Raw genomic sequence first — 25,593 nt, 5'->3', positions numbered from 1 at the left:
GTCACAGGGTTTGTTGTACAGATTATTTCATCATGCAAGTACTTAACCTGGTACTCAATAGTTACGTTTTCTGCAGTTTTCCCTCCTCCCACCCTCCACCCTCAAGTAGGCTTCAACGTCTACTGTTCCCCTCTATGTGTCCATGTGTTCTCATCATTTAGTTCCCACTTTTAAGTGAGAACATGTGGTATTTGGTTTTCTGTTCCTGTGTTAGTTTGCTAAGAATAATAGCCTCCAGCTTAATCCTGTTCCTCCAAAAGACATGATCTTTTTCTTTTCTTTCTCTCTCTTTTTTTTTTTTCCCTGAGATGGGGTCTTGCTCTGTTGCCGAGGCTGGAGTGCAGTGGGGCGATCTCGGCTCACGGCAACCTCTGCCTCCTGGTTTCAAGCAATTCTCCTGCCTTAGCTTCCTGAGTAGCTGGGACTGCTGGTTCACGCTTCCACGCCTGGCTAATTTTTTGTATTTTAGTACAGATAGGGTTTCACCATGTTACCCAGGCTGATCTCGAACTCTGGAGCACAAGCAATCTGCCTGCCTCGGCCTCCCAAAGTGCTAGGATTATAGGCGTGAGCCACCATGCCCAGCCGATTTTTTGCTTTTATATGACTGTATCATAGTCCATGGTGTGTATGTACCACATTTTAAAATATCTCGTCTGTCATTGATGAGCATTTAGTTTGATTCCATGTCTACTCTTGTGAATAGTGCCGCAGTGAAGCATTTGCATGCGTGAGTCTTTATGGTAGAATGATTTATGTATCCTCTGGGTATACCCAGTGATGGGATTCCTGAGTTGGGTGGTAGCTCTGCTTTTAGCTCTTTGAGGAATCACTGTACTGCTTTCCAGAGTGGTTGAACTAATTTACACACCTATCAACAGTGTATAAGTGTTCCCTTTTCTCCACAACCTTGCCAGCATCTCTTATTTGAACACAAGCTCACAGCAACCTCACTCTCCTGGTTTCAAGCAGTCCTCCTGCTTCAGCCTCCTGATTCACTGGGAGCACAGGCACAAGCCACCACACTTGGCTAATTGAATTTTTTTTTTTTTTTTTTTTTTTTTTTTTTTTGTAGAGATGAAGTTTCACTTTGTTGCCTAGGCTGGTCTCGAGCTCCTGGGCTCAAGCAATCCTTCTGCCTCCATCTCCAAGGTGCTGGGATTACAGGAGTGAGCCACAGCACCCAGCCCTCCATTTTCTTTTGTTTTACAACCAGAAATTCTAAGAACATTCTTATGTATGTTTCTTTGTGTTTGTGTGCAAGAGTTTCCCTAGAGTTTATAATTAAGAGTAAAATTATTGAGTCTTACAGTAAATATGCATTTTTCTGTACAATAGGGGCAAATTATTCTCAGTTTGGTTTTATATAATTAATTTCCTAGCAAAGCCAGGTGGTGTTTCTTGTTGCTCCATGTCTATAAACGCCTGATATTGATACACTTTTTACCTTCTGTCAAACTAATGAAAGTAAAATTTAGAGTTCTTATTGAGCTCTTACTAGTGAGATTCTTCATATTTTCATATATTTGTTGGTCACAGGCTGTCTTTATTTATTTATGGCCAGTTGATATCTTTGACATATTATCCCATGGAGTTTCTGTTGTTTTTCTTTATATATTTGGTGTATTAACACTTTGTGCTTCTATTTCTTCTATATGTCCTTCCTAGTTTGTGATAATTTTTTCTTACGATTTAAAGAACAGTACTCTGAATATGAATGTACATGAATTAGCAATATTTTATGTACTGTGTTTTTTGGTCTTGTTTAATGTATTTTAAACTATTGTGAGAAAATAATATATTCTTGTATGGTTTCTTTTGAGAGTTCTAAAATGTTTCTCTTTACATTTAAGTGCTTAATGCATGAGGAATTTATTTTGATATCAACATAGAGATCTATTCCCAATCCCACCATTGATAAGTATTATATTACAAATTATTAAATACTACTCCATCCTTTTCTGAACTGAAATGCCAATTCTGTCATCTATAAAAATTCCATAAACACATATCTGTGATTTTTATTCCAACACTATATTGGTTTAATACTTTTACTGAAGCCAGTGTTGCAAATTTTTGGCTATTCTTAGTTTTTTTTTCATTTCTACATATGTTTTAAGTTATGCTTGTCAAGTTCCTCCAAATACTTCACAACTACTGAGATTTTGTTTAGAATATTGTGAATGTATAGAGTAATTGAAGATAATTGATAGTTTCAAAGATATTAACATTTCTATATACCACATCAATGTGGTATATTTCAATACATTTCTATGTAATATATCTCAATACAATTTTGTAATTTGCTCTATAAAGACCATACTCACATTTTATCAGAGATATGCCTGTGATACACACCCATACACATACAGAAAGCATGGAAAGAAAAAGAGATTGAGTTGAAAGAGTCAGTTGAGTTGAGATTGAGAAAAAAAAAAGGAGTTACTATGTCAAGTAGAATCCTTGCAAAACTATGTTTTTTTCAATATTGTTACAGACAGAAAAACATTGATTTTTGTATATTCATTGCATATTTAACTTGCTAGATTTCTGCATTATTTACAAAAATTTTAGATTCCATTGGATTTTTTATATAGATAGTAACATACTTTGTGAATACAACAGCTTTTTTTGTCATTTTCAATTTTCATAAATGTATGTCTTTTTCTTGACATATGATAGGGACTGTACCTTCTTTTATTCCTCATCTCTTTCCAAAAAATGACACTGGTTTCTTTCCTGCTTTACTGGGAAATTCTTCTCACTTTACTCTGCTTTTTCTTTTTTCATTTTTCTAACCTCTGAATGTTGGATGCTACAGCAATCAGGACTTTGACTTCTTTTTTTTTTATATTTGCTTTTACAATTTTATAATTTTATTTTTTTAATTCTAAATTGATAATTTATAAGGATATGCATTTATGGGGTACAAAGTGATGCTATGTTTCATAAAAACAATGTGAATTATTATGTGAAGTTGGTTAGCATATCCATCATCTCAAATACTTAACTTCTTTTTGCAGTGGGAGCATTAGAAATTTACTCTCAGCAATTTTGAAATGTGTAGTACTCTATTATTAACCATATTTACCATGCTGTGTAATAGAACTAAAAAATATATTCCTCGTTTCTGGTATTTTTTACAATTTGGCCATCATTTCCCCATTTCTCTCAATCTGCAGCTACTGTAACCACCATCCTACTCTCTGCTTCTATGAGTTCAATTGTTTTAGATTCTGCATAGAAGTGAGAACATGTGGTATTCACTTTTCTGTGCCTGGCTTATTTCACTTAGCATAATGTTCTTCAATTCTATCCATATTGTCACAAGTGACAGAATTTACTTCTTTAAAAAGGCTGAATAGTATTATTGCATTGTGCTATAGAGCATGTTTTCTTTAGATATTTGAGTTCTAATCTTCTGTATCTATGTATATTCTTTAAGTAAACTCAGTTTCACTGCTTTAAGCACATAAGAACACTAATGTTTCTCAGGGTTATGCATCTAGGTTAACAGTCTTTCTTGAACTCACGACTTGCATATAACATTTTTTTTATTCAATACCTCTGATTTATATGTATATTAAGCATCTCAAACTTACCAGGCTTGAAAATAGAGCCTACAGATGAGAGAGCTGGACAAGTTGAAGTATAAGAGCAGGTAAGGGCCATTCTGTGAATTTCATAACAGGCATGAAGAAATTTTTTCTTTCTACTAAAACAATGAAAAGTTATTGATGTACTTTAAGAAAGAAATAGTAAGTTCAGGTTTGTAATTTTCAAAACTCTAGCCATAATATGTAGAATAGATTGAAGAGTAATATGAGTAGATAAAAAGTGCAGCTCAGAGACTTTATTAGGAATCCAGGTGAGAAATGATGGTGGCTGAGATCAGGGTAGTGACTGTGGAAATGGAGACAAAAAAATGTACTGGGCAAATGACTTTTGTATGATGACCATACTGAATGCTTACATATTGTTGGTTCTGTTTCTGACTTGTGTTTTATTTTTCATTAATTTATCTTCCTATTCTTACATCAATACCACACTGCTTCAATTACTGTGGTTTTTAGGTGTTTTAATATTTGGCAATATACTTAGTTTTGTGCCTTTTTTCTTCAAATAACAAAAGCTATTTTTATTCATTTACTTCCTAGAACAGAGGTTGAAAAACAACAAATATTTTCCAGCTATTTTTTAATTAAAGCAATATTTTAAAATTAGAATAATTCATATAAAAATTGGATTTTTTTTCCTACTGAAAGATCAGAAAATCCAGCAATGCTGAGACTATTTCTTATATGGCAATAATTGGCACGTGCTGAGAGAGTGCTCTTGAGAGACAGGATAATAATATTATATATATATCACATATACGTGTGTGTGTGTGTGTGTATATATATATATTCAGATTTACATGGGATGGTCTAGGTTGTAACTCTTACCTAGACTAATAATTACTCTTATAATGTCCAAGTTAGGAAATAAAAAACAGGTTTACCCTGTCTTTGCACTTTCATTTGACTTGATTTTGTTAGTTTAACTACTTTGACCTTATAAACATTTGAATTTAGAGATACTTTTCTAGATGAAATTAGAACAAATTTCTCAAGTTCTCCCAACACCACTTAATTTAAATGCCTATGTGGTAAATAACAACTAATTTGGAAAGTGTGTAGAGCATTTTATTTTTATTTCCAACCTCACTTCTATTATTATTCTTGAATACTTGCCAAGAAATTTGGTTTCCATTCCGAAGGTAGCTCTTTATTGGCTTAAATTAATCAGCATCTGGCACTTTCTTCATTGTAGTGACTAGTTAAGAACTGGCCACATAATTTAAGGTTGGCCAATTAGAATGGATTTCAGGATTTTTGCTTGAAGTTTGTAAGGGAGATACAGCTGTCTTTCTCTCTTCTTCTCTCTCCATGCCCTGCCCCAAATTGCCCACCATGTGGACGAGGAATATTCTAGCTCAGGGAGGTTTTGGCAATTGACTTGCAATCAGGAAAAAAGTCAATTTTAGCTTTAGAATAAAGCTAAAAACATGCCAGTAAGAAAATATTTAAAAATAAATAGATTTTAGACATAATTAAGTCAACAAATTAAGCCAACCTTGAATTTCACTTTTCTTCTGAACCTCCATACACGAGTGAATAAATACTCTCATACACAATGCCAGTTTGACTTTGTTTTACGTTATTTTTCACATAAAGTGTTTCAATGATCACAGAGGGAAGTAAAGTTTGCATTTCATCTTCCTAGTCAGGAAAGGAATGTGGCTTTCATTTGTTTGTATTTTCTCTACATGCCTCAGTAAATATTTGTTTGTTTTTGATATATCCCCTGCCATCTTTATTATGTTTATTTTTAGGGATTTTCCTAGAAAGGATTACTATATTAATTAAATTTGCAGCACTATTTGTATCTCTAATTCTATGTACATTAGCCATGCATGCAAAAGAGCAAAGGAAGGCTTTGCTTAGAAATTCTTTAAAAATTTGAAATACAGGTAATATATAAGAAATAAATGAAGCTCAGTATATTTTCACTTCTGAGTGATATAGATATGAGAAACAATTTCTTACTTGAAAAATTGTAGAAGGCATCTTGGTAATGATACATGGCTTATTACATAAGTATTATATTGCAAATGATTCACAATATATTAGCACAGACTGAACACTGTAAAGTGATGCTTAAATTTAGGCCACAGGTGAAAACAAATAGGCTTTTATGAATACCAAATACGTTGAAAGGAAATTTAAACTTTCCTATAGCCCTTAGCTTTTGTCAAATACATTTCTTAAACTGCTACTACAAATTGAAAACTCTGTAGAAACCTTTGAAAGATATTACAACAGTGTGAATTAATGAGAAATTCATGCATTCTTAAAAACATTGCATTACTAAATTAAGTAAATACAGCCAACAAATGTTTTGTTGAGTTGATCATTTGCTGAAGTGATCATTTGCTGAAATAATCATTTGATGCATAGATATTTTGCTAAGTGCACCATTTCTGCTGCTAATAACATTCTTTCTCTAAAATTTACTGTAAGAATTATTAGTTTTTTATGTCTTTTTCTCTGTGTTAATATCCAGTAACTCTGTGCTTGATATTTGTCAATGAAAGTGCAGTAGAAAGAAACTGCATCTGCTTTATGAAATGCCTATCAAACACTCTATGGTCCTTAAACAATATCTAGCTTATAAAAGAAGAATAAACAATCCTGAAGTTTTGCTGTAGATGTCTCACTTTGGAAGTAAAACCTTCCTTTCCATGTGTCCTCTGTTTTGTCAAGCCCACAGTAAATATAAAGATTTAACTTACTTTTAGAGCCAAAGTCCACAAGCTTCAAGTTCAGCGTTTCAGTGTAATTAAAATTGGCTTCTGAATTCTAGAGAACACTAAACTACAATTTGGCCCAATTCTTAGTAGACGGATTAATTATACTCAAGAGACTAATTACTTTTCCCATTTTGATGTTTTAAAATTGTAGTGTGGATTCTGTGCCTTGGGGTAATTAAGCAATTGTTTAGTTTTGAGGAATAACCCAAATGACTTCCATCAAAGGACTATACACTGTGAAAAAATTGCTTTAAAGGCAATAATGCTAAAATACTAAAATCATTTCTTTTTTATAGTAATCATAATATTTAATTAACTGAAACATAGAGACATAATAATTATGACTAATTTTTAGTTTTAACACAAATGTTAGAGAAATGTCCAGTTTAAAAACTGATATTCATCTAAATGTAAATAAATCAGTTGAACAATTTTATTTCAATTAAGGTCATTTGGACTGCTCAAAATACTCTCCCACATAAAGTAATAGGCAACTAAACTTAAATTTAAAATTAATTAATCTATTTATGTATATTCTTATGACTTATTTTTGTGAAAAGGATATATAAAGATAATAAAATACGGCATCTTTTGTTTGATTTTATCTTTTGAATCTTGCCTCATTCCTTTAAAATTGCACAAGTGAATTTCTCACTTTGTAGTCTTTTGATAGTTGTATTATCTTGACAAGATGCTAAACCTGTATTTATATTCTAACTGTAATAATAATGTAGTGACATTATTCAACAGCTTATCTTCAAAGGGCTCAAAGGCTGTAGATAACATGTTATCACACTCATCACAGCATTCTTATGAATTCTGAGGCTTTCTTTTCTTTTCTTTCTGTTTGAATTAAATAACTCCAGCATAGGGTGTTGAGAGTGAAAATACTTCATTTTGGAAGCATTAAGAAGAGCACAGTTAAATATTTCCTTAAAGTATAAAATGGAAAATTTGAATTTTTAAGATGTTATCAAAAGTTTCACAGACATTTAATTCAAAAAGATATTCCAGTTAATCTAATTCAACTTCTGTCAGAAAGCAGAATAACCCTTCCCATTATTCCATATATAGTATCACTCTGTGTCCTTAAGTTCTTCTGCGTAACTAAATAATATCTTCTGGAATAAAGTATTTCTACTTCCCTAAAATATCTTTTTAGAATTGAGCTGAAATTGATCTAAATGTAAATTTCACTTTCAGCTGTCATTTTTCACCATAGAAAGATACATGATCTCTGTTACAGTAGGTAGTCAGGCAAGGGACGCCCCCCCACCACCAACTAGGAATGTTAGGTGCCCATCAGGTGATAGTCAGGCGGTTGCTAACTGTCTCTCTCAAATAATAACTGGTTGCAGCCAGCACCAAGGAAAGGCATTGTCCCCATAGGTAGAAAATACCTGAAACAGGCCAGGCGTGCTGGCTCACTTCTGTAATCTTAGCATTTTGGGAGGCCGAGACAGGCGGATCACCTGAGGTTAGGACAAGACCAGTCTGGCCAATGTGGTGAAACCCCGCCTCTACTAAAATACAAAAATTAGCCAGGCATGATGGCGGCTGCCTGTAATCCAAGCTACTAGGGAGGTTGAGATGGGAGAATCACTTGAACCCTGGAGACAGTGTTTGCAGTGAGCCGAGATCAAATCACTGCCCTCTATCCTGGGCAGCTGAGTGAAACTCTATCTCAAAAAAAAAAAAAAAAAAGAAAAGAAAAAAAAGAAAAGGCCTGAAACTAGTGATAAGCAGCTTCTGGATAAGATGCCAGGAGTTGAGTGGGTGTGCTCAAGCATGTGCATTAAAAGGTAAAATAGCGGAGTTTAACAGGTACGTGACCTTCCAGGGGCATTCCACTGGCAATGGAAGAATGCCTCAAGTGAACATGCATACAACTCCACTAAACACACTGTGCATGCTCCCCTCCACATGTGCATTCCCTCCACAAGGCCATTGCACATGTGGACAACCCACCCCACGGGAAGAATCAGGGGAGAAGGGACACAAGATCCTGGAAGTATGCTGACATCTAAAACCCCCAAGTCAAAAGGTCAAATCCCACGCTTGTCCTCCAAGATGTCCACTTGGCCGTCTTCCAAATGTACTTTACTTTCTTTTCATTTTTGCTCTAAAGCTTGTTAATAAACTTTCACTCCTTCTCTAAAGCTTGCCTTGGTCTCTTCTTCAGTCTTATGCTCCTCCATCAAATTCTTTCTTCAGAGGAGGCAAGAATTGAGGTTGCTGCAGACCTGTAAGGATTCACCACTGGTAACTCAAATATGTGGCACCACTAACATATCTAGCCATAATCCCAGGATTGAAGCATTTCGGTGAGCAGATCCAGGCTTAATGACAGAGATGAACTGTGGAGGAATTTACAGTCTCTAGGTTTTTATAGACTACAAATAGCCAATATCTTTTGAGTATGGGGAAGGTTTTGAAAAAAGAATATTGCATTAAGATAATAAATTGGATTGGAAAGAGCTTGAATATAAACAAAAGTTTTACATAATAACCTAGAAAAAAAGACATAAATACCTGAACTAGTACAATAATAATAATGATTGAGCGACAGCCATTTCAGTACATTGAGCTCCATAGTGATAGTGCAGGGGCAAGTGAGAGCCAGACGGGCGCTGGGCGACTCGGTGCCTTGCTGAGGAAAAATAACTAAACATGGGCAAAGGAGATCCTAAGAAGCGGAGAGGCAAAATGTCATCATATGCATTTTTTGTGCTAACTTGTCGGGAGGAGCACAAGAAGCAGCACCCAGATGCTTCAGTCAACTTCTCAGAGTTTTCTCAGAAGTGCTCAGAGAGGTGGAAGACCATGTCTGCTAAAGAGAAAGGAAAATTTGAAGATATGGCAAAGGCAGACAGGCCCGTTATGAAAGAGAAATGAAAACCTATATCCTTCCCAAAGGGGAGACAAAAAAGAAGTTCAAGGATCCCAATGCACCCAAGAGGCCTCCTTTGGCCTCTTCCTGTTCTGCTCTGAGTATCGCCCAAAAATCAAAGGAGAACATCCTGGCCTGTCCATTGGTGATGTTGCGAAGAAACTGGGAGAGATGTGGAATAAGACTGCTGCAGATGACAAGTAGCCTTATGAAAAGAAGGCTGCGAAGCTGAAGGGAAGATACAAAAAGGATATTGCTGCATATTGACCTAAAGGAAAGCCTGATGCAGCAAAAAAGGGAGTTTGTCAAGGCTGAAAAAAGCAAGAAAAAGAAGGAAGAGGAGGAAGTTGAAGAAGATGAAGAGGATGAGGAGGAAGATGAAGATGAAGATGAAGAAGAGGATGATGATGAATAAGTTGGTTCTAGCGCAGTTTTTTTTCTTGTCTACAAACCATTGAACCCCCCTGTACACAACTCACTCTTTTTAAAGAAAAAAATTGAAATGTAAGGCTGTGTAAGATTTGTTTTTAAACTGCACAGTATCTTTTTTTTGTATAGTTAACACACTACCGAATATGTCTTTAGATAGCCCTGTCCTGGTGGTATTTTCAATAGCCACTAACCTTGCCTGGTACAGTATGGGGGTTGTAAATTGGCATGGAAATTTAAAGCAGGTTCTTGTTGGTGCACAGCACAAATTAGTTATATATGAGGATGGTAGTTTTTTCATTTTCAGTTGTCTCTGATGCAGCTTATACGAAATAATTGTTGTTCTATTAACTGAATACCACTCTGTAATTGCAAAAAAAGAAAAAAAAAGTTGCAGCTGTTTTGTTAACATTCTGAATGCTTCTAAGTAAATACATTTATTTTAAATTGATATTGTTGTCCTTTTCATAGGTGTGAAATTTTTCTTCTTGAGGAGAAGTTAGTCTTTTGCTTTTGCCCATTTTGAATCACATGAATTATTACAGTGTTTATCCTTTCATATAGTTAGCTAATAATAAGTTTTGTCTACACACCCTGCATACCATAATAGGGGTAAAGTTAAATTGAGATAGTTTTCATGCATAACTGAACATCCAAAATCTTGATCAGTTAAGAAATTTCACATAGCCCACTTACATTTACAAACTGAAGAGTAATCAATCTACTCAAAGCATGGGATTATTAGAATCAAACATTTTGAAAGTCTGTCCTTGAAGGACTAATAGAAAAATATGTCCTAACCTTTACATGAGGACTCTATTCTTTAACTGCCATTACCATGCAATGGCAGTTAAAGTTTGCAGTTCCCACATTAAAGAAGACCTGAAAATGTATCCCCAAAAGCATGAGCTTAAAATACAAGACTGCCATATTAAATTTTTTGTTGACATTAGTCTCAGCGAAGACTATGAAAATGCTGGCTGCAGATGTCTTTTCCCATTTATCTCAATATGGACTGCTCAGGAAACAAGACTTTCCATTACAAGTATTTTTAATTAATTGGGTCAGCTTTTAAAATGAAGATGCCACATTCAAAATAGGGTATATTTTCCTATATTATGGTTTGCCCTTTTATAAATCCAAGTAGATAGGAGGAAAGAAGACACTTAAACTTTGCATCTCAGTATGAATTATTCAATTTATTTGAATGATTTTTCTTTACAAAACAAACTCATTCATTAGTCATTATCTGCTTAGCAGTTTAGGGAACAATTTGGCAATTTTGTGGTTTTCGAGATTATCATTTTCTTAAAGTGCCAGTATTTTAAAATAGCATTCTTGTAATTTTACATGCTTTTGTGATGGAGTGCTGTTTTGTTATATAATTTTGACTTAGATTCTTTCCATTTGCATTGGTTTATGTAATTTCAGGAGGAATACTGAACATCTGAGTCCTGGACGATACTAATAAACTAATAATTGCAGAGGTTTTTTTTTAAAAAAAAAAATAATAATGATTGAGCAAAGGGGAGGGGTTTTGAATTTTTCAGAGTTAGTTTAGAAGATCTGGTGACTCATTAGATGTGGGGAAGAGTAGTATCAAATTTTGAGCCTGATTGACATAAAAAATTATAATGATATCAATAGAATAACTCATTTACTCAATAGTTATCCCTCTAAGATAACAAACAAAAGCATATTCAATCCTTGTGAGGAATTACAGGGTTTGGTGCCACCCTTAAATACCTAAAAATGCAGGAGTGTGGTCCCAATTATATTCCCATTTTGTTCACCAATCTTGTCCCTACAAGACCAGAAAAATCGTGGTGGATGTCAGTGGTATCATCATCCCAGTCCAGTATATTCATGACCTCAAGAAAATAAAATTAGATGAGCAGAAATTGTCAAGTTGGTTGAAGGCCTTGGTAAGAAATATATTCTCCATAGAATGAGAGTTGAACCATAAAGACTTGGTTAAGTAGTTAAGGATCCAGTAGTTCTGGTATACCACGACATCTCTTCTAAAGTACAGGACAGATTTTTGCATCTTGCTCTACCACATGGTAAAGAAAATGCAATGCCTGACATGCTGCTAGGTCATTAAGACAACTTAATCCATACCAGAACTACAGTTCTGGCTCATACAAAAAGTGAAATGAAATGCCTTTCAATTCACCAGCTTCAGTGGTTTCCAGAGCAAGAAAGGCTTTGAATCAGTCTCAGGCTCTGGCTTATGTAACAGTACCACTTGATTCATATAAACACTGTCATGAAGAATACCCTATAATATTAACAGTATCTGAAGAAACACGCAGGAGTAGTTTTACAGCAAGCCCTATGTAGACTCCTCAGATTCTGAAGCAAGGCTGCGTAATTTTTAGTGAAAAATTATATGCCTTTTGTAAAAAAGCACCTGATATGCTGCTGAGTCTCAGTGGAGAATTGGAATGCCTGACCATGGTTCATGATATGACCATGAGGCCATAATTGCCCATTTCGATCTGCATTCAGTCAACTTCAACAAGTCACAAGATTGAGAGGCCCAGCAGCAACCCATCGTAACATGGAAGTTGTTAATCTTAGTTCAGACATAACCATGGCTGGAAGAAATAAAACAGTTGCATCCCCATGTGACCCAGACATCCACCCTTCAGTTTATGCCTATGACCACATGGGATGCGCATCCCTTATGACCAGCTGATAGGGAAGGTGTGATGGTTAATATTGAGTGTCAACTTGATTGGATTGAAGGATGCAGGGTATTGTTCCTGGGTGTGTCTGTGAGGGTGTTGCCAAAGGAGATTAACATTTGAGTTAGTGGACTAGGAGAGGCAGCCCCACCCATGATCTGAGTGGGCACCATCTACTCAACTGCCAGTGTGGTTAGTATAAAAACAGGCAGTGGAACGTGGAAGGACTAGACAGGCTGTGTCTTCCGGCCTCCGTCTTTCTCCCGTGGTGGATGCTTCCTGCCTTCGAACGTCAGACTCCAAGTTCTTCAGCTTTTGGACTCTTGGACCTATACCAGTGGTTTGCCAGGTGCTCTTGGGCCTTCAGCCACAAACTGAAGGCTGCACCATCGGCTTCCCTACTTTTGAGGTTTTGGGGCTTGGACTGGCTTCCTCGCTCCTTAGTTTGCAGACGGCCTATTGTGGGACTTCACCTTGTGATTGTGTGAGTCAATACTCCTTAATAAACTCTCTTATATATATATATCTATCCTATTTATCCTGTCCTTCTAGATAACCCTGACTAATACAGAAGGAAATTTTAAAAAGTTTGGTTCACAGATGGTTCAGTTCATTATGTGTGTGCAAGCTAAAAACTGAAGTTGCACTTTGGTTCCACTCAGGGGTAGTTCTGAAAGACAGAAGTAAGAGGAAATCCTCCTCAAAGGCATTACGGATGGTGAATTTGATTGTCAATTTTGGGCAGAAGAGTAGACAGCTGAGAGTACAATCATGAGTGAAAGCAATTGCTCTGGTTGTTTGGTCTGGCGACATGAAAAGAAAAGATTGGAAAATCAGAGGCAAGGAGGTATGGACTATAGGCGTGTGGACTGATCTGCTGGCAAGGAATGCAATGTACAACATCTCATTGTCTACTAGGTAGTATTCATCTCAGAAGGGATTCAATAACACACTAAACAGCATGATTCTGCTAGTGGCCCTAGCCTAGCTTCTGCATCAGCTACCCCTGTGCCGACATAATGGATGTCTGAATATGGTAGGTATGGTGGAAGAGATGGGGCCTAGACATGGGCCCAACAGGCCAGGCTCCCATTCACCATAGCTGATAACTATACTGACACTGTTAAATATTTACTTCCCAGCAAATAAGCCCAACACATAATCACTGATTCAGCATCCCACTGGAAGGGATTTACCAGCCTTTTGCTGGCAAGTTTACTCCCTGGGGCCCCTTTTGCCATGAAAGGTGCAGCAATTTATTTTGACTGAAACTGGCACAATTCTGAATATGGGTTTCCCTTTTCTATCCAGAGGTTCCCAGTTACCATCTCCTATGAAAGTGCTCAGTGTGCTTGTTCCACTAACTTAGGAGTCTAACATTGAATTACATTGATCAGGACAAGAAATCCAATGAACAGCTAAGGAGATGCAGAAATGGGCACAGGATCTTGAGGTTCACTGGTCTAATTACATCCTATATCTCAGAGAAGCTGACAGCCTATGAGAGTGATGAGATGGCCTATTGAATGCAAAGCTGAGATTCAGATTAGAGATGATACACTGCAAGCATGGACGATTATCCTCCAGAATGAAGAGTACACTATCAATTACCATTCTAAAGTGGAGAGTCCTCAAATAATAAAATACAGGGTCTGGGAACCAGGGGACAGAGTGTGAGCAGCTCTGATGACTGTTGCCTCTAGTGTCCTATTTGAGGAAATTGCTTTTCCCAACTTCACAACATCGACCTCCGTAGGTATAAACATTCTTACTCCCCCAAAAGGGAAAACTTACACCAGGAGACACAAGAGAACCGGTAAACTTTCTGTCATGGCCACCAACCAGGAACTTAATTAAGCTTTTTGGGCCAAGGGGCTTGCAAGCAAGTTAAGAAAGCCAGCATTATGGAAGGGATAATTGACTGTGATCATCAGGAAGAATTAAGACTGCTGTTAATGTTGAGGGAAGAGAAGAATATATGTGGTCCCCATGTGATCTAGTGACCCATGTAGGTAACAATAAAAAGACAAGTGCAATAGAAACAGCCATAGAAGAGCAAGGTGAGTGGAAGCTCAAACCCCTCAGGTATATAGGAAGGCCACTTAGACCAACAGAATTACTGGCTAAGGTTGAGGAGAATAGAGAATGTATGGTAGAGGGAGATGATGATATTTAGTTATAGCCTTGAGAACAGCTGCTGTGATGGGGGATTGCTTCATTTACTTCCCTTTTCTAAGTTCCCCCCAGGGAAAGAGGCCCATTGGAATCCAGGTGGAACTACTCCCAGAGCTTATGTCGAAAAGTAGAACTAAAAGGCACAATGAGTAAATAGTGGATGATACCACGTGTTACCCTATTTCTCCTCTTCAGAAATGAAGCACTTACGTCCCCGGTTGTGAATGTTATCTGCTCCCAGTCCTCAACTTCCCAGAACTGCACTCTCTGGGAAATGTCTTCTACTTAAGAGAGCTACTTCCTGTGAGTCCGTGTGTCTTTTGTTGTTCCTGGGAACAGGCCTCTTCCAATGAAGTCTGTTCACTGGAGGAGTACAAAGGTCTAGCCTCTTGCTCCAACTTGGGATAACTCTGATGGACCATTCCAGCTTCAGATCCACTCATGGGGAATTCACATGAGATTTTTGCTGTCTAAGCATGGCTGCCTAATGCCTCCCCTGAGAAATCTGACTTATTTTCCTTTTTCCACAGGTGTTTAGCCAAAGAGCCCTCCTTTAAACATGTAACATTTTGACTTCCACCTCAAAGTCTAATTCTCGGGGAAAACGACCTACAGCATCAGATGTCTGATGATGTTGAACACATTTTCATGTACTTACTGCTAATATATTTTTTGTGAAGTGTCATCAAAGTCTTGTCTTCTTTTAAAAATTTGTCTCTTGTTTCTCTTTTGTAGTACTGTTTCATTGCAGTTTTTAAAAGATATTCTGGAAGCAGTTCCTTTATTATGTCCATATGTATTGTGAATAATTTCTTTTCTTAACGGTGAGTAGATGCTTTAAGTTTTAATGTTCAATTTATCAGTTTTTTATTTTATGATTACTTTTTGTGTGTGTCCTCTCTAAAAAATCTTTGCCCACCCCAAGGTGGTGAAGATTTTACCTTAATATTTTTTCATAAAAAATGTATAACTTTTGTATGTTGAGCATTGGGGTTTGAGGTACATTGTTTTTTATTCATGTTGCAGCACCGTTTGTTGAAATGGCATTCTTTTTAAAATTAAATTGTCACATGACTTTGTTGAAAATCAAATGACTTTTTATCCATGAGTCTATTAATGAACTCTCTTCTGCTCCACTGAACTATTTATCTCATCATATTTTCATACTACATTGTTTTGATTACTGTAGCTTTACGGCAAGTCAACTTCCATTACTTTCTTCTTTAGTAAAGATTGTTTCAATGACTATGTCTTTTTAGCATTTTATATAACTTTTAGAATAGACATGTCCATTTTTAAAAGTTGAAATTTTGAATGAGATTGCATTAAACATACAGATCAGTTTGGGGAGAATTGATATCTTCATAACATTGTCTTTCAATCTATTAGCATTATATATCTCTTTATTTAGATTTTATTTTCTCTCATGAATGTTTTATAGTTTTATGTTTAGAGTTTTCCACATTTTTTGTTAAACTTATATTTAATACTTTATTTTTATTATTATGCTACCTTATTTTTTCAAAATCATTCTCCAATTGTTTGGCGCTAGAAAATAGAGCTATACATGACTTTGTATATTGATATTTTACACTATGTCTTTGATAAATTCACCTTTAGACTTACTCTTTTGGTTGTGTATTACCTAGATTTTCTATTCATATTTTGTCATCTGCAAATAAAAAAGTTTTACTTTTTTTTTTATTTTCATGATGTTTATTCCTTTTAATTGCTTTACTACACTTCAGACTTTCTGTACAGTCTTGAAAGGGCATGATGAAATGGGACATTCTTGTCTTCTTCCTCAATTTATGTGGAAAATATCTAATCTTTTATCATGTAGTATCATCAGAACTTACACAAAGATTGGTAGATTTTTCTGAAGAACCCTTATCAGAATGTCGCCTCCTATTTTTTGTTAGCTGACGGTTTGTCTCATGATTGGGTGTTGAGTTTTTTCATTTTTTCTTTTTCTTTTGTTTAACAAATGATCACGGAATTTTTCTCCTTTGTTCTAATAATATGGTGAATATATATATATATATGTATATACAGATATAATTTGTTATATAAAACTTACTACTGTAAAGAACAATGAGTTCTAGACTTAGGATACTTTCAAATTATTCTCTAAGGTAGACTGTTAAATGCCATTCTGCTACAGGCAGCAGATTCGATTTACTCCAGCTCTTTGTCCATTCTCATCCATGTTAGCTCTATTTCAACTCAGACTTTAGTTCATGCATCAGACAATATTTGCTACATTTTAAGTGCAACAATATTTAATACAGTGATTGCACTTATGAACATTTTGAAGGGTTGGAGAAGGGGCTCTTCTCTGAATCTCCAGCATTGATTCACAGGAAACACCACAGAACTGGTCTGCTGAGGAAGCTGCTACCACCAGCACATTTAAGAAGTTGGGGAATCAGACAACTGCTCTCCAATTGCTGCTTACCTCATTGCACCACTTTAGCCTTGATCTTAGGATCAGAAGTCTGCTATGAATATTTATTCCAGTTCTATATCAACAAAATGAATGGCTTCTATGCAATGTTCTCTTTTCCTACCAAAATCACTCTCAATACAAGTTTTGAATAAGTGCACCTCATTTGTGAAAATAAAGCATTAGCTTTCCAGCATCTGCGGTATAGGAATGCACACCAAAATAGGAACAGATGCTGGAAAAGATAACTTCTCATACTCATTAGAAGAAAGTACTCCAAAGCTTCAGCTGTCCCAACCAAAAGAGAAAAGAGTGTGTTTTGTAGAAATGTGGAAAAAGAGCAGTCTCCTGTCTTCTCTCAGTGGATAGTTTTTCACCAAGAATCATGCTTTTGTGGTTTGCTTTTCTAAGGTTTTACTTGGAAGATTATTTTTCTGTCAAGTATATACACTGGTATATATTTTAAATTTAAATTAAGGGCTATTAACTTGAACTTTGTTTTTTCTGGCTGAGAATGTTTTTAGAGACCATAATTTAAAATGCTATAATATAAACACAGAAATAAATAATAACCTAGGTAACACAAGCTTAGAATGCTGAGATCACAGTGCCTGCAGTAAGATGACTCACAATGCTTTATGTTTATCAGTTTGCAACAAAACCTGTTTTTTTTCCAAATAGTTCTGTCAAAATAGATAAATCAATAGCTTTATTAGACATCATCACTTGACAGAAAAGTATATTCTCCTTTTTTTTCAGAGACATGCTTTAAGGAAGTAAGGCTTGAGAACTAATAGATTTAGTTTTTTATTGTGAGGAATTATTACTCAAAAATAAGCAACACATCCTCCAGAATGTTTTATAATACCTTAAAAAATGAAGTATTGGAAATCATGTGGGATCAACAAAGGTAATTAACTTCAAGGATTTGAAATAACATGGAAATAAAATTACTAGATTTTATAAAGCAGGAACATATTAACTTACGTAATAGACATCTCTATCTTGTGTTTTTCAAGATTAAATTGAGATTTTGAAGCCCTTGAGGTGAGAACATTGGTCACAAATAGATAAAACTAATTATAATCTGTTTTCAACTTCTTCAGATTTGGGCCTTTTGCATCACATAGTTGTGTTGAGCTCAAAAAGAGTAAAGCAGTAGTTTTATTTTGATATGATTTATGGTATAAATAGCATGTACTTCAATAAAGCACTTAATGTTCTAAATATTCTTTAAAATATGTAAAAATATTTTCCAAGAGATCTCATTTTTACAGATGAAAAATAGAATAAATAGAAACAGACACATATAAGAAATATTTTGGGAAGAAGAAAATATGTTTATCTTCATTTATTTGTATGTACTAGTATCCCCTTTAGTAATATTAATTATCCACAGTAACAAAATAATGCCCCTAAAAACTAGACTTCTTCTAGATGTATGAAGTCAGATATTGTTAAACATATGATTTTATTCTACTGCGTTAGTGAAGTTAGCAGATGCTCTTCTCACAAAACAAATATTTCACTGCTTTTCTTTGCTGCTGTTGTTGCTATTAAAAGCTATTTGGAAGAAAAATTTTATCTTTCTATCCACCAGTTTTTTTAAAGACCACTTTGTCACTATCATTTCATTAAATATATTAGAAAATTTTATTGGCATCATGAGAAATGAAAAAAAAAAAAAACATTGATGTGAGATTTATCTTATTTTAACAGATATAAAGAAGAAAACTTTCACAAATACCTTAGCGGCCCCAAATATTAAAGTATTCTCTCCAACTTCTCTCATATTTACCCCACTTCATCATCGGAACAACCCATAGCCTGCAATAAATGTAAAAAAGGGACAGACAAGGATGTTTTTATAGGGAGTCTAAAGGATATTCTTTTTAATAATCACGGTTTAGCACCAACAACTATGTCACAGTTCTGAAACATTCAGGAGCTGACATGTGTTTCAAAGGTTTTAAGTTCTTTCTATTTTATATGTCAGAAGGGAAATCTAGATTTCTATCAATGAGCTAGAAAAATTTATCTACAGAGAAATATAAAATGTTTGGTTTGTGTTATTTCTCCCTAAAGTAGGACTCTGATAACAAACAATGTAAAAACAAGGAGGAAGGGACAAAATAAAAAAATAATTTATTTTATGGTTCAGGGTTTAATATTAGCCTTCTATGTGGTTCAACATTAGTATCATCGGTACATTCAAGTCCATGAACACTGTCTTTCTGTAGACCTCTTTTTCATTCCCAAAACTCACTTAATGAACCTAGCAATAATGGTGGTATGAACAACAGGTAGTCAAATGAGATGTAGAACCTGACTTTGGAGGGATGTGGGGTCAGATGATCAGCATTTGAGGTGTCTTTGTTCACTTGCTTTTACCACCCTGACCACAGGCATCCTGTTTTCTCACTGAGGAGGAGGGCACTGCTCTGGTTGTATTACAGAGCAAAGTGTGGCCCACATTTTCAATGGATGGAATCACTGTTTAGTACAAGGACAAGGTTCATGGGTGTGACTTTCTCTTCCTTTTCTCCCTTCTACAGGATGGAATAATAAGGGCCAGACACTGCTCTTCCATGGAAAAATGTTGAGATGTCTCACAACCCCCAACCTCCACATGATCTACTTGGAATTAGTAGTGGCGATGTTGGCGCCACATTTCAACTTTTCATCTCTTGCTCTATATCTATCTCTGGTTCTATCTCTTCAATGCTGGGTGAATGTTCAGTTTTAAAAGACAGAGATATCTTTATGATCTGTTTGAGCTTGAAACTATTTAGGCCTGAAGTATTATAGGACAAAGTTACATAGTAAAGTCAGGCACAGTAATGTTCTATAGGTTGAGTTAATAATTCTCAAGCCTGAGATCATCTGGTGGAAATTGCAGCTTCTGAAAAATAGTATGTTTGAAGACCATATGCTGGGTGATAATTGTAGTCTGAGGGACAAGATTCAGAAAATCCTGGATTTCCTAGCTGTAATGTTTAATAGCCTTACAATTTCATCCCTTGTTTTACATACCTCAAAGCGTTATTTTAAACCCTTTGGTTTTTATTCCTACATAGAACTCTTAAAGAATCTTGGCTTCTGGGTCAGAGAGTTAAGAGAGATAACAAAAGATTCAGAAGAAATAAAAAGTACCCTATGAAAAGATCAAAAGAGTAAAGTATACGTATGAAGATGCATTATAAAACAATTATTTAGGTGTTGTCAAATTATAAAATTATCTTTCAAATGTAAATATGGATCTAGTGCTATAATTAATATTGGCAAGTCACTTTTAAGATGTCAAGCTTCAGTACTTAATTTCATAAAGGGCCTTTCAAATGATGATATTTACCTTATAAAATAAACTAAGAGGGCTTTAGGATAAAGTTCAGAATATGACTTACAAGGATATCAATGAGAAATGCCTTTACACTGTTCCAAACATAGAAAATCACATGAGTGTTTTGAATAACTTGGAGGATATACAAGTCCTGATACTCAGAAACAGTAGTTTTAATTGCGGTTTAAATTTTGGAGACTTTCCCAGCTATTCCAATACTTATTTAAAGTAAATATGATATGCATACACAGTGCAATATTGTTTTGGCCTGATTAAGCAGTGATAGCTTATACTGCCTAGATGTCATTAATAAGTTATTCCTCTTCCAAGTCCCCAAATTCAGCTACCCAAACATGTTACTTCTACCTCCAAATTGTCTTATTGTCTTTTAGATTTCCCATGCTAATGACTTATTATATTTTGTTTATGCCACTGCAAAAGCCATTTTGCTTGCTAACTCTAGTTCCATTATCATTCAGAATTATCTTAAATAAATACAATTTGTATTTTAGGACTTTTTTCTTTTGTAATTGAAGCCAAGCAAGCCAGAAACAGAAAGAGGAGTACACTTAATCCATATTAGGAACTGCAGCTCAAAAAGACATGCTGCTGAATTGTTACCGAGGAGATAAGAAAAAGAAAGTAGAATTCAGGTGAATAGTATCCTTAATTAATATGAAGAGTCTGGAACATAAGCTGTTTAGGGGCAGGAGATGGAGATGTTGAATAAAAATAGAAGACAGAATTCAGAAATGGACGTGCCTACTCAACATTTGGAAGCTTATGTTAGAATGCAGGAAAGAGGTTTTTACAATTAATGAATGGAAATCATTCCTTTGCAGTTATCTCTTTGGCAAGGTGTTTGTGATAATGCCAGTCTTAGAAGAGTCAAACAGAGATTCATCGAGAAAATAACTAGTTTGTTTGTTTCAGTTTTGTTTTTGGTATGACGAGGTGATATCTGAGCCATCTTCTCTACCCTAATTTTTTTAGATGCATTATGTTACTATAACTTTTCACCTGTTTAAAGTACTTCTCCATTCTTCACTTACTTTTGCTTAATATAGATGATTATTAAAAACCTGAGGTGTGAGCATTTTTATACCATTAGAAAGGTGAGAAACCCCATTTAACACTTCTGCTGTAGCCTTCTGATTACACCTAGAAAATTGCTGGATTGTTGCTGTCTTACAAATTGATAAATGGGATCGGGTATACAAACAGAAGGATTATTATTTGTTTCCCAAATAAGTGAATGACGTGTTGGCCTAAATGATATGCAAGCAATGTAAAGTAGTTGAAGCAGCTTCCCCAGAATATTGAACATTGCAGGGCTTATTCTGTCAGCTAAACTGAAATTGTTTCAGGAGGCAACTTCAAGGGTGAGCCCCAAGGACCTCTCCTAGTTATCCCACAAGCAATATTATTAAAGAACTCAACAGAATATTTCCTTTGTTCTATCATTCTTTAAATTAAAGCTAAATAGTAGTGGGACTTTATACAACCATATTGCATCCCTATCCACACTAAACAGAGATTGCTTGCAAACAACATCAACAACTCTCTGAATCCCTGTGAATTCTGTGAAGTAATAAAATACCTAGGGTGGAATGCAAAGTAGTTCCCAATGGAGAAAATCAATGATCCTCTGTTTCGTATCCTGAGTTTAAATCAACTGATTTGTCTAAGATTCCTGGTTAGGAAAGGAAAGATGGGTTCATTAAGAAAATTAAAATCCAAGTTAAAAGGTAGCAGATCCTATTAGGAGAGAAATGCTTACAAGACTCACCCTATTTTAACGAAAATATTTTCTGTTTGACAGCTCAGGTTGAGAAGAAAATGCTAATTGTATAAACAAAGAAGAAATAAGTGTGAGTGTACATTTACATCCATTTTCTAATGCTTATAGTACAGTTTTTTGGCTTTAAAACAATGGGCTTAATGAACTTTGTCATCAAAGAAAATATTTTTTACTCAACATTCCCACTGCTGTAAAATAAAATTATTTTGTGATAAGGTATAAACATAACTTTGACCTATATTAGTGAGGGCTAAAAAAAAAAATCTAAGATCACCATACAAGTATGTATTCAATTTCCCTACTTTCCACATGAATCTTTCTCCTTGAAATTTTTAGTGGACAGAGTAGAATATAAATTCTAAAATCATAACGTTTAAACAATATGAATGTTGACTGATTCATAGATCCTCTGTCTCTGTCTGTTTGGGGATGTTGCCATCAGCTGACACCAACATAATAATTTCAGAAGATAATTTGAAGGATTAAAGTGGAATTCTTCCCAAAAATTCTAAGAAGGGAATGTTGACACAGAACAGATTGGAGTATTTAGCCAAGACTTGCATTACAAAATAGGTCAACTTTTTAGATCATGTTTTCTTTGAAGGCACAGACGGCAGATGACAAGAGGGAAGGAACCAGAGCATGGCTCCTCTTTAATGGTAAGAATAAGTCTTTGGGTGATGCAACAGTAATTGTGGTTTTTGCCTTTGAGAGTAATGGCAAAAACTGCAATTACTTTTTGTACCAACCTAATACGTGTTGTTTTTATAAGTTGACTCTCCTAAAATTTCCGCAAACTCCCATTTAGAAATACAAATGACACACTGCCTCTTCTACTTAAGCTGTTCAGGAAATCTTGCAAAATAGCATTCTCCCACTGTGTGGATAAATCTCTAGCTGGCTATTGTTCAAGGAAGTTCTGGAGGCGGAGATAATCGGTCTCTGGAGAATCCTCAGGGAAGAAAAACAAAGAGCACCATCATAAAGAGTAAATGACACTCTTGATAATCTATAAAGGTAATGTTATGGTTGCAGTCACTTGTGCTCATTATGGGCATTACAGCTTAGTGATTAAGAGAGAGGGCTCTAGCTCATGTTATCTGGTTCTAAATTTCTGTTCTACAATTGACCAGCTATGAGACCTCAGACATAGTTACATAGCTTCTCTGTGTGTCAATTTTTATATAGTTATGGTAAAAATAATAGCTACTTCATGGATGATTGTGGGGAAGATTAAAAGGGTCGATACATAAAATACACTTGAAAATAATGCCTTTGACCTGTCCACAACTGCCAGCACCCATGCATGTTGTCCAAGGCCCTGCAGGTTGACCCATCACACTAGCTACAGTTGGCACCCACATGTACTATCCGGGGGTCTGAGGAGAGTCCCACCCTGTACTCCACTGCAGCTGCCAGTGCTTGTGCAAGTCATTGTGGGGCTGAGGATTGACCCACTGTATTAGTCCATTTTCACGCTGCTGACAAAGACATACCGGAGACTGAGAAATTTTCAAAAGAAAGAGATTTAATGGACTCACAGTTCCACTTGGCTGGGGAGGTCTCACAATCACGATGGAAGGTGAAAGTCACATCTCACATGGAGGCAGACAAAAGAAAAGTTAGCTTGTGCAGGGCAACTCCCCTTTATAAAACCATGGTACATGTGGGTACCATCAGGTCTCATGAGATATATTCACTATCACCAGAATAGCATGGGAAAAACCTGTCCTCATAATTCAATTACCTTCCATTGGGCCTTTCTCACACACATGAGAATTATGGGAGCTACAATTCAAGATGAGATTGGGTGGGGACACAGCCAAACTATATCACCCACCCTGTGTGCCACTGCCAGCACCCATGTGCATCATCCACTGGGTCAATCCCCAGGTTTGAGGGCTGCCCTCCCTTGCCTGCTGCTGGTGTCCACACATGGCCAGAGGCCCAGGCATCGAGCCACCCCACGTGCTGCTGAAAGTGCCTATGTACACCATCCATGGACTTGAGGACATGCCCTCCCTGCCCAACAGTGCCACTGCTGGCATGTGTCATCCAGGGACTACGGATAAGACTGCCCCACCCACTGGCATTGCTGCCAGTGTCTGATCCATCTGTGGGTATGCCCACCCATCACAGCTGGCACCTGTGTGCAGTATCAGGGAACCTGAGGACAGGTCTGCCTCACCTGCCACCACTGCTACTGCCTATGTGTATCATTCAGGGGTCTCCACATCATCCCTTTCTGCCAACTACTGCTGGTGTCTGCACATGCCACCCGGGAGACTGAGGACAGACTCAGCCCACCTATAGCTGCCACACTCATGCCTGAGGACTGGCCCACTTGGTGTCTCTGTCCACAGCAAAGCCTCACTATAATCTTTGTTAACAACTACAGTCTAAGCCACTGAGGATCTCACAGATACCAGTGTCACTGATTACAGCTGAAGAAATCATACGGATCTCTACTACTACACCCACCCAGAATCTAAGTCAAAGCACCCTATAAAACCAACACTATAGACATATAGTCAGTGCTATGTTTTAAATATCAAAGTTAAAGAGATGATTTTTCTCATATTCCAAAAATTTTTTCAAGCCATACAATTTTAAGGTTTATATTTGTGCCACGCTTTTCTTGCTTGATCATTTTTCTCTTGAATTTTGAATTATCTTTCATTTTCTTATTGAAAGAAGGACAAATGAAAAAAACACACTTCTCCATATTATTAATAGTCTCCAGGTCACCATACTTGTTAAATGGCCTGGCATGTACTGAATTATTTCTAGTCTTACTTCACAATTATCATTTGTCATGCTCCAAGTTCATTTTGTTATTCTTTCAGAATTATTATAGGTCCATTATATCTCCAATCCTATGTCCTGCTTGCCCCTCTTCCCCCCAACCCCATGTTTTATTGTTGTTTGCTTGGGCATGGAAATGTTATGTTAAAAATATTTTTTCCTTAAAAACTTGAAAACTTAGCTGATTATCTTCTAGCATCTAATACTTAAAAAGCTGTTTTGGTCTTATATCTGCTATTTGTAATTATTTTGCTTTTTGTTCTCTGTAACATTTTACGCTCCTCATTTTTTCCTTGAAGTTTTATGAATATAAGTACCTAAAAGAAATCCTATTTGCTATTTTGTGTTTTTATTATCAGAAGGCTTGTGCCTTTCTCTAGACTTAGCAAATATTTTTCATGTGACAACTTCCCTCCACTTTTTAAATTTCTTTGATGCATCTCTCTGGTACCCTATTACATGATAGTGACTTTCTGAATTGATCTTCCATGACTTCTAGCTTTTTTTCACATATATTTTATTTCTTCATCTTTTGGCCCTAATTGCTGGATAATTTGCATGACATTTTCTCTTAATGTTTATTTAAATGTTTATGTTGCCAAATTTTCTCTAGATTATATCGAGGTAACAAATAGCTCTAAAATCTTAGTGGCTTACAAACAGTG

General features: G+C 35.9%; 1 pseudogene; it reads left to right on the top strand.

The window, feature by feature from the left end:
* The first annotated feature begins 9,007 nt into the window (after window positions 1–9,007).
* LOC112623547 lies at window positions 9,008–9,657 on the top strand (annotated as a pseudogene).
* The last annotated feature ends 15,936 nt before the right edge of the window (window positions 9,658–25,593 follow it).

This window comes from Theropithecus gelada, chromosome 4 (assembly GCF_003255815.1).
Source record: "Theropithecus gelada isolate Dixy chromosome 4, Tgel_1.0, whole genome shotgun sequence".
NCBI lineage: Eukaryota > Metazoa > Chordata > Mammalia > Primates > Cercopithecidae > Theropithecus > Theropithecus gelada.
This window is presented reverse-complemented; position numbering and strand designations above follow the sequence as displayed.